The 14,778-nt window shown below is 39.1% G+C and overlaps 1 protein-coding gene across 10 annotated transcripts in view; it reads right to left on the reverse strand.

Moving 5' to 3' along the window:
* The window catches only part of MBNL2 (muscleblind like splicing regulator 2), a 164,285-nt gene that overhangs the window by 131,339 nt on the left and 18,168 nt on the right, over positions 1-14,778 (reverse strand). Inside the window, exon 1 of one of the 10 annotated variants that reach the window (XM_070471494.1) lies at positions 8,398-8,561. The exons of the other annotated variants lie outside the window; for them this stretch is intronic. The gene's annotated coding sequence lies outside the window, so the exon portion shown is untranslated. Of the gene's footprint in view, positions 1-8,397; positions 8,562-14,778 lie in introns of those variants that run through there. 10 annotated transcript variants of the gene reach the window in all.

Here is a 14,778-nt window from a genome sequence, read left to right on the forward strand (position 1 = left end):
TGGCTATCAGCTCCAGTATTCTTGCCTAGAAAATCCAACAGACAGAGGAGCCTGTTAGGCTACAGACAATGAATGGGGTTGCAAAGAGTTGACATGACTGAGCAACTCACACACACACAGAGAAGACAAGATTTAGAAGACTTCAAATAAATAAGGAGACCTGTTCCGTCAGCCCTTCTAAGCCTCAGGAGACCAACTCCTCTCTCCTCTGCTATCATGATGCCTCCATGGAAAAACTTGAGAAATACGGAAGGACAGGGTCTCCTGGGCTGATGCTTCTACTTTTAACATCTAGGGACTGTGTTTCTTGCCTAGTAGTGAGAGCAATCTTTAGGGACCTGTGATCCAGTGGGGTTTGGTTTGTTAACTGCAGCAGGAACACAAAGTTCATTGCAGCTAAAGATTTCATCTGAATCACTAACACTCCTCAAAGAAAAGAATGCTTCTTCAGGCCATTCACTTGCCTAAAATGATCATGGGGGTGTACTCTGGACTTAGTGATACATTTGGGGTTAGGCAATCTAATGTACCAATGAATATACTACATCAGAGCCGGTCAAAAGCACTTGGACTGTTCATGTCGCTGAAAAGTGGTGTCCATTGCATTTCCATTGCAATTTGCTCACTTGGACAAGAGACAATCTTGTTTTAAGAAATCCATCAAATTAACTACTTTTCTTAGGAATTTACATTATGACTAAGGATAATATGGTAATGAAAACGCAGATTTGGAATTGAAGATCATTTTATATCCCCACACGTATAAGAATTAAACATGATAGAATGGGGCAAAAGAAGTCAAAATGTAAGTTTAAATCAAATGTTTAGACTGAAAAAGTATTTTCAAAATAGAAGCATATGTTTTTCAGAGGCTATTATAGAGATAAGTTAGAGTAAGTTAATAATGTTAGTTTTTATCTTAAACTTTTATAACCAAAATTTTCATCAGCTACTTACTCCTGATATTTGCTAAAAGCCTTCCTTTCCAATCATAATGTAATTCATCATGCTTCAAAAATTGGAATTTTCTTTTCAGATTTCTAGGTGTGAATTGTGATTTATTTTCAAAGAGAAATCATAAATGTTAACAAATTTAGAAATGATTCAGTGTTACAACATTTTAATCTAGATATCTAAATGCTTCTTACTCAGCAACATTTATCAACCAAAATTCTATATGCTTGAAAAAATTACATTGGAAAACCCCTAAGAAAAAAATCTAGCACATTTTCTAGAATGTAAACTTCTTAAAAAAAAACACTTATCTGATAATTTCTGTAATAAGTATGAAAAGAAGTACAATGTAATTGTAAAAAGAAAATTTTGTGCATCATTATTCCTTAAAGGGATGGTTAGCTTAAGGATTTTTTCTAATGAGAGTGAAAACTAGTAAACTTGGAATACATTTAATTTCCTTGGTAACAAAGGAACGAGATCCACAAGTGATGGTAGCTTTTACTCAGGTGTCAGAGGTGTTTCTATCTGAAAAACATGAAGTTTTAACTCATAAGGAATCTTTATAATATAACATGAACTTATTGTTTCCACTTGATATCATTTAATCAAGTCATGAACTTTTGAGGGTACACTACTATGAACAGAACTATATATCCCTAATAAGTCTAAGCTGAGATTCCCTATGGTTGGGATGAGTAGTTTACATTTCTTTTCTTTAATTACAAGATTCAATAAACATCTGTTGAGTAGATAAATGAATAGATGGATAAATGGGACAAAACAAAAAAACATGATTGTCTTTATTTTAAATGCATATATCAGTTATATTTTCTATAAAGCAGGAAACTTTTGTGCAGTCTAAATGTACTAGCCTGAACTGTGTTTTTAATACATCAAAACTAATATTTATGAGATGTGTAAGGGTCTGAACTTTCAGTTAGCAAGATGAAATATCTACTTCTGGTTGCATTATTAGTTGAAAATTCTCTGGGGAAGCCTGCATTCATAGCAGGATATAAAATAAAGAGAAACATCTGTCACTAACTATTTGCTTTTAAGAAGTTTCAGAAGATCAGTTGTTCAAAATTTTCAAACAGTCAGGAAACAGTGCAGCCGATGCCCTAATATGTAACAGGAATATATGGCATAACTATTGGAAAAGAAGAGAAAATGGCATCATTATCTTCAGATGATATGATTATATACCTAGAAAATCCAAGAGAATTAAATTTAATTCTCACTAGGAAAAAGTGAGTTCTGTTGAGCTGCCAGAAATGAGATAACTAAATAGAGTTAAATGGAACCAATAGTCTTCTTGTTCTCCAGCACAGCAATAATCACGTAGAATACATAAAAATATATCATTTATAATAGCTACATAAAACAAATGGGGATAATGATAACTGAAAATGTTTTAGACAGATATAAAAATTAACAAACTATCTGGAGATATAAAGTAATAAGTGAATAAAACTGAGAGAGATTTCTAGATTAGTGTTCTTATCATTTAAGAATATTAGATCTTACAGAATCATAGATTCAACATAATTTTAATAAAATATTAAAAGGATTTTTTGTTGCTGGAAGAGGTTATTATGATTATGGGAAAGAACTTAAAAATGATTTTGAAATTTATCTGAAGAAGAAATAGATGACAGAAGAGAAATTTCTGAAAAAGAATCACAGTATATGGAATTGGCACTAGTAGATAGATACATATGCTATTAATCTAAAACAATCAGAACAGTGTGTTACTAATGAAGGAATAGATAGCTAAATCAATGAAATTGACTAAAAGTATCTTGAGAGAGACCCCAGTTCACCAAGAACTCAAGATTCAAGCTAAGTACTGCACATGGGAAAAGATGCCTTATTCATATTGAAAGAGGTTTAGAAAAATTGAAGAGAAAAAATAAATTTGTAAACTTGTATCCTCCCTCAAAATAAATTTTATGTTGATTTGATTAAAAAAGATAATCCACAAACCGGCAAAAGAAAATATAGGTGAATCATTCAGCAGTAACAGGCAGGCAGATCTTTTGAAGAATTAAAAAAACAATGTATACGAAGAAAACAAAAAAGAACAACAAAAAGCTCGATCTTTTATGGTTTCAATCGGTGGTGACGTGAAGCTTCTGGTTCAGTGTCAAGTTGAGCACAAGTAGCTATCTAACGTCCCCCGCAAAGTCCCTAGTAAAATAACTAAAGGTTGATTTAAGAAATGGGGAAAGAGAAAACTTTCAGCAGGGTTAGAAACAAGGAAAGTGTATCAGCCACATGTTTTGAAGTCTGTGCTGCTACTAGTTATACTGAAAACACCCAGCTTTTGCCCAGGAGTTATATTAAACCAAAAAACAACAGGTCAATGATCTGACTTCCTTGAGCTATAGAAACAGCAACAGCAGTGAGGCTTGGCCAGGTTGGATACTTTGCATACAGGCTGAGTATACGGCAAAGTTGGGTACACAGAAGTAACCTCATAACAAGAAACTGAGCAGAGATGACATATCCCTACCGGGCACCCTCTGACCAAGCCTGAGCAGACTTCATTCAAGATGAATAAATGAATTAAAAAAAAAAAAAGGCAAAAAAACTAGACTTGAAAGGAAGATCCAACACGAGACCAATGGAAAGATTTTTCACACTAAAAAGAAGACCAAGATGGAACACTCAAGGTTTATCATAAAAAGGTGAGAAATATTAAGATGCCATCTTGCTTTGTGTTTTCAGTAAAGCTGAGTAAAATTCATGCTTTCTTCATGGACATGTGAACTAAAAAAGGAAAGATGGGAAGAAAAGACAACAGACTGAACTTAAGAGGGACTGAGAGCTATCCAGAAATAAAAATAGTAGTTGGTTGACGTAAGAAAGGAATCTGAGTAAACCAACATTTCAATAGCAGGTTAAAAAAAGCCCAAAAAACCTAATTTTATGCACTGAAGAGTTCTGTCTGTACAAAATGGGTCAATGAATGAGGTGGAGGATACACCAGACGTATTCATACAACATGCTGAAAGAGGAAAACGATGAAAATGATCAGAAAGCTAGTGACAGCTATAGAGGTTGGAAAACAAAGATCCAATCTAAGAACTATTAATGCCTTAGAGAGAGAGAGAAAGAAACGAAATAGGAGCGATACTTAAAAGGTACAGGTAACAAAGCCTTGGGAGATTCAGAAAGGAACTGAGAAAGAAGATCCAAAGAGAATTTGGTGCTCGAGGCAAAGCAACAAAAAGCCTGTGACCATCCTAGCAATTATGGAGATAAAGGGAGATTTCTAAAATTATTAGCCTTTCTGCCCCCCCAAAAGAGTTAGCTACAAATGAACTCATTGGCTTCTGACTTCTCTTGGGCAGTACAAAACACTAATAAAAGTCAATAGAAACATCTCTACTGAATTTTCAGTGAAAAATGTATTACTCCAAATAAATACACTCAATCATATCCTAGTTCCTGCCAGAAAGTGAAAAATATTCTCAAATATATACTGGATCAAAAACTACAGCAGTTCCCAGGAATACCACTAGAGCTAGATTCTGAAGGAAGAAAATCAGGCACTGGGATTAAATATTTATGTATTAGGATGTTAATCACTGCATGATTTATGAGAACAAACAATTAGTTTGCTTAAACAACGCAAATGTTAAGTGAGAGGAAATGCTAAATAAATGATGGTATCGTCATATCATCGGACATTAAGCAGCTCTTAATAACCATGTTTTCTAACCATGTAGAATATCAGATCCAAACACTTCTTGTGTGATATAAATATTTTATATTTTTTCTTTAGGAAGCAAATGTTCTATTACCAGAAAACAAAACAAAAAATATTGTAAGAGAAAAATTCTAAAAATGCCCCCTGGGCTTTTATGCTTGCAAACATCTCACTTCCTGAACAATAGGTCAAATGTTATGAAAATCTAGGGACAATCATGTATAAGCTGCAGGTACACTTCCCAGCCTGAACAGCCTCAAATGCTAGAAAGTAGCAAGATCGGGAAATTACATTCTTTTGCTATGTCTGGACATACTTTCATGATTGTGAACTTTGCTCAGTTAGATGAGATAATAAGCATATCATATATCGTAGTCTGTTGTCCAAGTTGATCAGCAGAAATTATAATAATCAGTGTTACTGAAAAATAAGTCACAAGGTAAAATACAGTTTAGTATTTCAACAACTTGATGATAATTTGAATAATTCAAACTCACAGTGAGTGGGTGGTGGTAGAAGGGCTGGCCAACTTTTAAGAAAAGAGACTAAAGGAAAGAATGAACAGAGTGACAATGGCTTGCAAATTGCAGCTTTCCAATAATAGTAAAATTTGCATAGCACTTTTCATAGAACTTGGGAATAAAAATGTTACATTATAACTGCTGGTTATTACTTCTAATAATAAGACATAACTAATGGAAAATTAACCACTAAGGCACCAAATGAGACAGTTTAAGCATGACATTTAGGCTATGGCTCCACTGTCTCATTATCTCCTTTGATTCAATAGGATTTTTAGAGAGGGGTTTCTAAGGAAAAAAAAGGTATCTGAATTTTACTTTTCTTAATAGCAGCAGTGAACGTAGAGATTGTTTTTGTGTTTCAAATGGCTAAAGATACTGGGCTACAGTTTGGTCTCTTTGGGGACTTGGAGCATGCATTTTTAGAAGGACTAGCTAAGGTTTGGAATGAAACATGAGTCTGCGGTATCAGGGACCCATAATCACTGTCTCACGCTTTAATCAACTAAGCTATTCAACCATGTACAGGAGCGTCAAACATGATTATGAAATGTTATGGGTAGTAAATTGTTATGCAAAGAATAAATAATTACATGTTAAATCCAGGAGTAATAAATATGGGAAGAAATATTTGCCAAGAAACATTGTTTCCAGTGCAACATTAAAAGTAGAACAAGACTGCCTGATGATAGAATATTTTAGGTTGAGAAAGTGTGATGAAGGATTTGCGATATATGTTTTGATTGAAACTAAATGTGTTCTAGGTATGGGTCCACCTAGGTTTGGGGGTAAAAGTTACAAGCAGAGCAATCGGTCAGCAGATCCAAAATATCAAACTGCTTATAAACTATTTAAAACAAAAATAATGCCACTAAATCAAAACATGATTAAAATATAGGGGGGCATTGTTAATTGCTTTTTAAAGGTATCTGACTTTATGAATGAACTGAAGGAAACATCTAGAGTTCTAAACATTTTTCATATAAGCAACACCACTGCCTCAAAATCCACGATACTTTATATTTGAATTCACAGATGCATATCCCAAAATGTATCATTAACTTCAACTGATCAACAAGAAACAGATACAAGAGAAATGATGTCTTCCTTAAGAGCCCTGAGAATAACCATAGTCACGTTCTTCTAGAATGAAAAGCTAGAGGTTTTCTGTCCTAGACCTTAGAATGAATCTCTTTTCCTGGTCCCTCTTTCAAAAGACAATCCAATCAAAAGACAATTTGGAATTTTAAAAATCAGGGCAGCAAACTATTTTAAAGGGAAAACAAATAGCGTGTTCTCTGAAGGCTTCTGTATTGACATATAGCCAGGATTCAGGTTCCTGTTCCTCCTAATATCGGTGAACATAAAAAACAGAATAAAGCAGACGGCAGTCTTTAATGAATCATCCTTTTAAAAAAGACACGGTGGGCAATCTTAAAGCTCTCTTCATGTCTTAGTGAAAAGCCTCAATATAATTATTCTCATTAATATCATCAGCTGTCATTTACATAGAATTTTATCTAGTGAATAAAGTGCTTCCAGCATGCACTATCTCATTAAATTTCAGACGTGGACAATAGGTGCTCAAAGGGTTGGTCTGGAGACTGTCAGCCTGCACAAAAAGAAAGATTTCCAATTACGAGTTTCATTATTTAGGCTCCTCAACACTGTCTTCCCCAGATTATCAAATGTCAGTCTCATTGTGACCCCATAAGTATTCGGATTCACGACTGCCTCCGTGCTATTTACAGAACAGCAATAAGCATCTTAAGAAAGTCTACTGGCTGCGCGATAACGCTGGCTGTACCCAGCTCATGAAGCTGGTATGTGTGTCCGTCTGCGGGAGGGAAACGCCCGTCTGGGGGAGAGCCTGTCCCGTGCTGTGGCTCAGGACAACAGCTCTCTTTTTCCTTACGGGGTCAAAAATTCAGCAAAAGAAACTAATAAAAAGCCTTCTCAGATTAAAAAAAAAAAAAAAAAACCTCTCTCTACCGCCAACCCCACTACCCCCTCCCACCAGAAGACAGAGACAGAGAATTTTAGAAACAGGAGTTTATTCACAGTGCTTAACTCAAAGCAGACTTCCCCTGGATTAGAAGTGCAATTTACATACTGTATAAAATGCCAGGATGATATTCTGGTTCCTTATACACACTGCTGATTTTATTGTATACTTTACAGTCTTTTCCTCCTATAAAAATTTCCCCTTTCGAGGTTTAGATCATTTTCTAACATAAAGAGTAGGCACTCACATTTTTCTTTTTGAAATAATGAGGCAAAGGGGTTCGCCATAAACATTTGAAGTTCAGCAGGCATTGGCCCATGAATATATATGTATATATATGAATATGTGTATGTATAGGCAGATAAAGAGAAATAATAGTGACCAACATTGATTGAGGGCTCTCAAAATGCTAAAGCTCTAAAATTCTTATTAGTCAATGCCTGAAATATTACTGCCAAAGTCCTGTTTGAAAGTTGGGATAAGTGGTTATGTTTAAACTTTGAACTCCAAACAGAAATTTCAGCCAGTTTTAGAGGCTGGTTGCAATTTAAGTTCCATATTGAGCTAACAGTCTAAATGCTCTAAACCTCAGGTTTTTTTTTTTTAATCTGTAAAATGAGGCAGTATTATACATCTCTCTCAGGGCACATTAAATTAGAAAAAAAAAATTAATGTTTTGAAAGTAATTGTCAAAGTGCCTAGAACATAGCAAGAGCTTTAAAAGAGTTAGTTCCCTTCTTCTGCTCTATTCATTATCTGTTATTTAACCTAGAAATCAAAGAAAATTGTGCTGCTCTGTGGATCTGGCCCTGAATTCCTGACTTGTTTTAGTGGAGGGACATAAGCACTTGTTCACTTTCTTTCAAAAACAGAGAGAGAAATGACTACAAATTAAACTATAACAAAACATCAGAATCCCATCTCACAGGGCTTATTCCTATTAACAGCCCCCACCCCTACCACCCTGGGTCACCTAATATCACTTTCAGGAGCAAGGAGAGAAAAGGAGAGTTGTAAAATCATTTTGTTTCCTCAAGCTTAGAAAAAACAAAAGTGCATTTTATATAGCTACCTTTAGTCAAGGCAACTTAATTTTTCCCTTACGGTTTGATTGAGTTAGGACAGTTCCATGGATACCACCCTTGTAGAAAGAACTTTCAAGTGCTGGATTTTGGAGACACCCAGAAATTTAGTGTTACCTGTGGCATGCAAGTTACGATCTTCTTGCGGTCTAATCCGGAGAGGACGGTTGTGAGGATTCCAACTTTGCAACACCTTGGAAGGGCCTATGCCAGACTAGCAAATGGATGTCAGTCAGGTCTCCTCTCCCCACCTTCCTCATCCGTGGCAGGCATGACCAATTGATACCAGTGCCTTTCCCTTGTGAGCCTACACTTGGCACTCGAAAATTTCTCAAAACAAGTTTCCAGGCAGGCAGCCACCACCGGCCGATCAGAGTTCCCTTGTGAGCTGAAGCCACCCCCAGACTAGGCTAAAGGTTACCTTTGAACTACTTGTGAAAAACAGGGCAGAGGGTGCGCGCTTGCTGAATAAATGAACCGTCTTCATGTAATTCTAATGGGAATATTTACCCTACTTGCGAGCACAAACTTCTCAGGCATTTCATTACCATTCATTTATTCATTTAGATGTAAATACCCGGAATACTACTTATAAATCACTCTTATCTCTTCATTAATAAGCGCTTCTTAAGAGTCATTATGAGATAAAATAGTCTTGGCCGGTTCACACTGCTGTTATGTCGTTATAATTAAGAAAAGTGTACATCTTTATGAGTAGTCTCTAATTCGGGCTCTTCAGTCATTAGATTGAAATGAATTTTTATTATGTTTCAATTTCATTTTCTATAGTAGTGGATAAATGGAAGGCTACCTGGGGTGCCTGTCACCCAGATAAGCTTCTGTTTTTATGGGCAGTGGGAAGATGTACCGAGAGCTGATTTCTTCAAAACAAACACTGCAAAACAAATGTCTGATTCTTTGGCCAGTGTGCATCAGTGGCAAAACAAACAGGCCATTATATCTGTGGCAAAGAATGAGACTGCAAAGTCAGTGAGGAGCAAGGCACATTATCAGCTGCTCTACATGGAAAAACAAAGGCACAAAAGCGCTGTTAATACACGAAAAAGCCAAAGTTTCACGGTTCTCAGTGAACTTCAATGGCTGGTGGGATCAACCTGAATTTAAGTTGACTTGTCTCTGTTTAGTTTCCATATTTTCCTTACCAGACGGCATGTTTCCCTTTCTGAGTCAGGATCTACTCAGCAGTATTACTGGGTTCTGGCCTCTTTTTCTCTCTGTCTCTCTCAATTTGTTGCTCTTAAAATGATAGCCTGTGTTTATTCAGGATAAAAAAAAAAAATCAGCCTGTTTGAAACACGAGTAAACTTAAATTTGCTGCATCTATTTTCACGAGTGCGGTTTTTCTTGGGGTGTGTGGTAATATTGGAAAGACAGCAAACACAACTAAAGAATCGCATTGGAATTTTACAAGCATTTCTAGGACCTAACCCTGTAACGCTAAGGCCTTTAAACTATGAGGAATTTTGAAACCAGCATTATCCAAAGTCATGTGAGATGAACTGTGTTTTTTTTTTTTATTTTGTCATTTTGGGCCAGCCGGGAGGGCAGGAGAGAGTCTACACTGCGATGGAGCAGAAGGGTGCAGTTTCTTTTCTTGCATTTTTGACGGTGTGTGGAGAACAAGTAGGCATCTGTAGAGAAGCTTCACTTCGACTCTTTCCCCTGCTGCTTCTGATGAATGATAACAAAATAAGATCTAGGCTGCAGGACAAAAATTTCCCTAAATATTTAGCGCTATCCATGCTGAATAAAACAGCCTTATTTCGGTGCATCCATATTATACTATTTACTGGCAAAATAACTGTTTAATTCATGTGTTTTCCCCCTTGGAAGATAGGAGGAAAGAGGCAAAATGAAACAAAACCTCACTGCCTATTAGTTTTAGTTTCTAGATGAGCCTTGATAAGCCTCAGAAGCTACTAATTAGAAGGAGCTCATAATGAGGAGATGGTGACAGCCTTCTCCCCCTTCTTCGCTGGCTGTCATTGGATGCTTCCTACAAGGCCCCCATTCAAATGTCTCTTCTTGGGAAGTCCTTCCCGGCCCTGTCCCCACACCCCCACTGCCCCAGAAAGGCACTCTTCCTGCCCACTGTACCCCCCTCCCCACCCTGCTACTTCAGTCCTCTTGTCCTTGATGTTGACCTTGCTGATGGTGAGTCTGGTTATAACATGGGCCAACTGAGCTCAGGTGCCAGGCTAACACCTCTTTCTAGCCCAGCACCCAGAACAGCATCTGGGTACTCACCTGGGGTCTGCTGACTGATGGACTGACCAAAGAAATAAAGGACCCGAGGGGTAGAGAGCAATTGCTAAGGAAATTTAAGGGCCTCAATTTTCCGTCCTCCACAGTGAACTGGAAATCCATCTGCCTAAGGTGCAGTGAAACCTGATGTATTCAAGGAGCACTGGCCTGTGATCCACTTTCTCTCCCACATCCACTGTCTGCACCTGCTACCTGGCCACAACTGCAGACAGTCACGTGGGGGAAGATGGAGGAGAGGATGCCTGAGCTTGTGCTAAAGCTATGGGGGCTGAGGTGGAGGCCAATGGCGACCCCTCCAGAGGAGCGCAACCTCTCAGCCAGGGGGAGGGGGACTGGCTGGGCGCTGGGCATAGATCCCTACTTAAGTCTTCTGTCATTTCTCATTCCACCAGCACCACTTTCAGAGGATGACTGCGTAATACATGCCACTTACAGTAGCATCTCACGGACTCAAGCTTGACTGTACTCAAAGTGTCAATCAAACAACACAAAGGCAAAAAAAAAAAAAAACAAGTCCTGCTCACTCCATGCCTTTTTAACAACTCTTAGGGGTCCCAGTCCACCCCTACTTCAGGGTCTCCAGGGACCAGGGAAATTCCTATTTCTTATTGTTTACTAGAATGACTGATCCTCTTCTGGACACTAAAGCCCTTGAGTACTGGGAATGTCATATATACATCTGTGTTGCCCATGGCACCCAGGACAAGCGCCAGACAGGACCACACTGTATCCTGCAAAATCAAAAGCTCAGGTCAGGACTGTAGTTCAGATGGATGACAGCAGGCTGCAAGACTGCTGAAGCTGCTATTGTCTATCAGAGGGGCCTGAACTGATCAAGGGACCTCATCCCAGTTGGCCTGATCCACCCCAGGGAGCCAACAGCGGCCTTGTGGAGTGGAGGTGGCCCTGCAAGGCACAGGCTATGTCTCAGACGGCTGATGGACCTCGAACAATGAATGAGTTTTACCTATGTGCCTGCTCCCTAGGTTTTCTTATCTACAAACACCCAAGAGCATCACGAGAAGCATAGGAAAATACCGTCTAGGCTTCCAAGGATATGTTTTGTAATCGAAAGTCCTACCCATTTTTCACTGTGGCCAGCCCTGGGTTGAGAAAGACACCTTCTCCGGGTTGTGGGAACACACGTCTTCCTCGCAGCTTCAGGAGGCATCGGAAGTGTCCTGAATCAGGCAATTTCCTTTCTGTGGAGCCCTATGTGTGCACACAATGAGAGCTCATTTCCTCCTATTGGCTTTTGTTTGGACCATTTCCTTTGATATGGGATGGCTTCCGCTCTCCTTCAAAGTTATCTAAATCCAGGCATCCTTCTCAACCCGGGGCCCCTCCAATTGGAGTCAGGCCCAGTTGGTCTAAGTCTGATGGCCTTTCCCTCCGCAGATTAAGCAGTAAGTGCCTGGGGCCCTTAATCCAAACAGAGTTACAGTCAGATTCTCCATCGTGTGCTCGTGTGTGTGTTCAAGATGTGTATGCATGTGTGTGTCTTAACACCTCAGTGCGACTGCTGGCTATCAATCATCTTTGTTTTGCTTGCTTTCTGAAGCATCTGCGGACAGGCACACAGTTGGCTTTTAATCAGTATGTTCTAAGTAGAGAGAATGAGCCTCTTGAAAATGATTCACAATGAACTGGAAGATCTGTAGATATCCTGAGCTGAAACTGAGACTTTCTATCCCAGAGTATCATAAATTTCTCTCTGCATTCCACCCCCACTTTTAAAATTTCTTTTTCACTTTTCTGTTATTGCTCCCTGTGTATAGATCAAATGGACTCAGCTCCACACTTCTTTCCTCCTGTCTGTGTGTGACCCAGATCTCATGACCTGGAGCGCCAGCAAGCACCTAACTTGTGAAAATACTTCTGCTGTTGATGGCTTCTCAGTGGGAAAAAAACTGGACATGTGACATTGAGCCTTCCAACACAGGCAACTGGGTCACTACATCCAGGAAGGAAGGAGTGTGTGGTTGCAGGAAACACCTTGGAGAAATCTCTGCTTATTTATTCTCCAAGCAACAAAGGACCATCCTTTCCTCAGGGACCAGAGGACCAAAATGAACTGGCAGCTGTTGGGTGTATATCTGGGTCTCAGAGGAAATTCATTTGCTCATTCATTCATTCCAAAAGTGTAAGATCAGGAGTTTGGTCTCCATGTGAGCCAGTTACCTTCTGTCTGAATGACCTAACAGCAGCCTGAGTGGGGACAGAATCACCTTTATCTTTGCCGAAACATCTCAAGGCACAGGCGATCAGGGAGCTGGGCTAAGAGCTCCACTTTCATACACACATGGTATGAAAGTTCTCGAAAGTGGCCCAGTCCTCCCATTTTCAAAGCAGAAACATTCCTTTAGTTCACGGTAACATGCTCCAGTGTCTTATCATCCCTACCAAATATAAGTCTTCCCCAAAAGTCTGGTATAGTATTATTTTGTAGAATATAAAGCCTTCTTGCATTTTGCTGGGAAAACAGTGAACTCCTGGTGAGTGATAGCAAGACTTGGAGAAACTGCAGAATAAATCATGGTGAAGCCCTACTCTTTCCGGAATTGTGTAGAGGATCTGTAGCGTTTGCTGGGGATTAGTCCCCTCTAGCTTTATGTTCACCCAGAGAAATATACCCAAATATTCTGTACTGAGTGTTTATTCTGTGCAGTAGAGAATAAACCCAGTTCTCTATGTGTGTAATCTATAGCTCTACCCATCATCCCGAGAAGTGGAAATGACTACCCTCATTTCAAAGATGAGAAAACAGATTCAAACACATTTTTTAATTTGCCTGAAGTTGTGCATTTAGTTTGTGGTCTAGCCAGAATATGAACGTAGGGCTTGAATTCTCTCTTAACCTTTGGGCCAGGAGGTCTCTTTCTTATTTGTGTACAAATCACTCTGTGGTCTTGCAATAAATGCTGATTCCTGGGTCCCAACCCAGGACGTCTCAAGTTGGAATCTCAGAGGCTGAGGCCTAGGAATCTGTTATCTGTTCTTTTAACAAGCTTCCCAAGAGTCTGTGCAGCCGGTGAAACCAGGGTTTGGAGTAACCAGTAAGGGATTTTGAGATGCACTCAGAAAGAATAACCTCTTTCTTCTCCTATGGACAGAGCTGGGTGGGGCAGTCCATGTGGTTACAGAAATATGACCTTGTCCCAATGGCTACAAGAGCTCATTCTGGCCTGGACTGTGGGCATGTTTATCTTTGACTTAGTTTTCAAGTGGCCCTCAAGGGCGAATAAATAGGCCAATCCATTTTGTGAGACGTGCTGTACATTCCGTGCAGCTGAATGTAATCAGAAGGCTCTGTCCTACAGCAATTAAGCAACTGAGACTTATTTTAAAAGTTAGGGCGCTCCAGATAACTCCCTGGTTGATGCATCTCACCCTTGATATCTCTGTTGCCTTCATCAGCAATACCTCTTCTCTGATGTTTAAATGAAAAAAAAAAAAAAAAAAGAGCTCTGGCTGAAGGGGTCAAGGTTTAGCTGGCCCCTCTTCAGTACTAAAAGACAATTTCATACAAATGTACACAATCTCTAGTGGCGGGGGGCAGGGGATGAATTCTCTCTGCGTCTGTGATAGAAACTTCTGGGTATATTTGGGTGGATGATGGACTATGCATTTTTGTAAGTACGACTCACGGTTAATAATCATCTCTAGAAAGGGCTGTCTCAGTTAAAAAATATTTCACTGAATCATGTCCCACAAACATTTATTGAACACCTACTTCTTACCAGACATGGGTTTCAACTGCATGGAGGTTGCTCAAATAAGGAGGCTTTAAAAATATTCCACACGTGAACATCTCTACTGATAGACTGTGATCTTGAAAAAGAGTGCTAGGCCCATGAATTATCTATTTGCTGAACCCAGTGAGATAAAGGGAACAGCTAAGAAGAACGACTAAATAACAAAGGAACAACAAATAACATCGGCGGGGCACTTTAGAAAGCAGTGGCGGTCACTGTATTTTAGTTAAGCCTTCAATGATGCAAGGCTCATCTTTAATTAATAATTGGGGATCGATGCAGTATGTTGGCATCAACCCATGATGGTTGCTTTGAATAGCGAAAGATTCATTTCAAGGCAAAGGTCTCTCAGAGTCTCCCTGGAGAAGCATTTAAACCTCAGCTCATACCTGCCTTCCTTCAAACATATCTGATGATTTTCCCCTTTCCTGTCACAGCAGGATCAGACCTGTTTCTA

Source organism: Odocoileus virginianus, chromosome 8 (assembly GCF_023699985.2).
Source record: "Odocoileus virginianus isolate 20LAN1187 ecotype Illinois chromosome 8, Ovbor_1.2, whole genome shotgun sequence".
Taxonomy (NCBI): domain Eukaryota; kingdom Metazoa; phylum Chordata; class Mammalia; order Artiodactyla; family Cervidae; genus Odocoileus; species Odocoileus virginianus.